Here is a 1,917-nt window from a genome sequence, read left to right as displayed (position 1 = left end):
TACAGCTCAGAGGAGACCCACAGTAGGTAGCTCCTCTTTGTAGGTAGGTCATCCCATTGAGTGTTCAGCTCTCAGCAAAAAGGAGGCAATGGAGTGGATGGCTCCTCTCTGCAGGCAGGTCATCACGATGAGTATTCAGCTCTCAGCAGAGAAGGTAGCGCCTCTCTGCAGCTGGTCATTCAGACATCTCCTCTGCTCTGGCTGAGTCCATGGTTTTTTGATCTTCAGAGAGGGGAAGTGCATGCTGATTGGTCCATGCACAGCCATGGGCAGGCCCAGGAAAAAGCGATATAAACTCCCCCTCCAGGCAGCAGTACTGGCAGCCCGGCCCCCAGGCTTCAGGACTTCTCGGCATGAAGGTGGGACTTCACTGGGGCCCTGCCCCCTTCTGCCCAGGAGCTGTCTACCTCCCTTGTCATTCATGGCACCCAGGCTCTTACTGCCAAGGGATGCCTGCAGGCCAGCGCTGAACTGCCCTCAGCACCCCCTCAGCTTCCCTCCTGTGCTCTTCAGTGCCCAAAGACAGGAGGGGGCCAAGGCAGCAGGGGGCTGGCATGTCAGCACTGCCTTGAGCATGCGCCCACCCCGCTGGCCTGCGACAGTGCCCCAGCTCAGCCCCAACCTTGCTCCACAATCAGAGCATGCACCAGGAGTGGGGAGAAGCCAGGTAGCAGGAGCAGGCACTTCCAAGCCTGCAAGAGCAGGGGGGCATTCCAGGGCCTCCAAGAGTGCAGGGATGCCTGAGTCTACAGCCACAGTTTGGGCAGCTGCAGCTGTGCCCAGCAGCAGGCTCCTGCCTGCTCCCAGTCCCCCAAGAGCAAAGGGAAGCTCACATCTGCAGCCACGGTTGGGTGGCTGCAGCCCTACTGGGAGGGCAAGGCTCCTGCCTGCTCTGTGGAGTGGGAGGCCAGGTTCTACAGCCATGGTTTGGGTGACTACAGTGGCACCGGGGGAGTTCCCATCCCAACTCAGAAGGGCAGGGCTCGCGCTTGTCCCCAGCTCCCACCAGCTCCACGGAGGGTGCAGCCGAGGCTGCAGCATGAGGGTGTAGCATGGAAGTTAAGGGAGCAGGCTCTGGACCCAGACTGTCCGGGTTGAAATCACAGTCCAAGTTCAGTGTGTCAGACAGGTTATTTAATCCCACTAAGCCTTAGCTTCCTCGTGTGTAAAATGGTATAACCATAGAATGTACATCACGAGGTTGATGTTGGGATGTAATGTATTAATTTACATAAAAAGCTTAGAGCAGCACGCAACACACGGTAAACACTCAATAAGCACCAAGTAGCTAATTTTACTATCCCAAAGGGATAAAGGACAAAAGAGAAATAGGTGGAGCATGTTTCCCGCTTATAAGGAAAATGACCACACCTACCACTGTACAGACAGTGGCGCAGTGGATATCAGTGTCTAACCCATCAGATGAGTTTCTCCATCACATTTGGGGAAGAATACGAGACTGAGAGAATATGGATGTGCTATCATCTGCCCCTCCCCTAACCCCTCCAGCAAGAAAGGGATAGGAATGAGTACCTCATGTTCTGTAGAAACTTGAGGTGTTGAGAATAAGGGCTCCCTCCCTACCAGATATCAGTGTAGTAGAAGGAAGCCATAAGTATTGCACAGAAGAACTTCCCAGAAAACTTAGCTACAATCATTGAAGGAGGCATCTTTTATGATAGGTGTCAAATGTTGAGGAAACTGGAAGGGAGGACTACAGTGGTTCTTGGCTGTGGCTGCATGCTAAAACCACCTGAGTACTTTAATAAAAAAAAAAATGTTTCTTGGGTTTCACCTCAGGCCAAGTGGGATAGAATCTTTAGAAGTGGAGCCCAAGCAAAGGGGATTTGTTTTTAAAGTTTCCCAAGTGATTTAATGTACATTCCAAGTTGAGAATAGATGACATGTTTCCTAAGG

This window comes from Macaca nemestrina, chromosome 2 (genome assembly GCF_043159975.1).
Source record: "Macaca nemestrina isolate mMacNem1 chromosome 2, mMacNem.hap1, whole genome shotgun sequence".
NCBI lineage: Eukaryota > Metazoa > Chordata > Mammalia > Primates > Cercopithecidae > Macaca > Macaca nemestrina.
The sequence above is the reverse complement of the archived record's forward strand: the minus strand, read 5'-3'. Positions refer to the sequence as shown.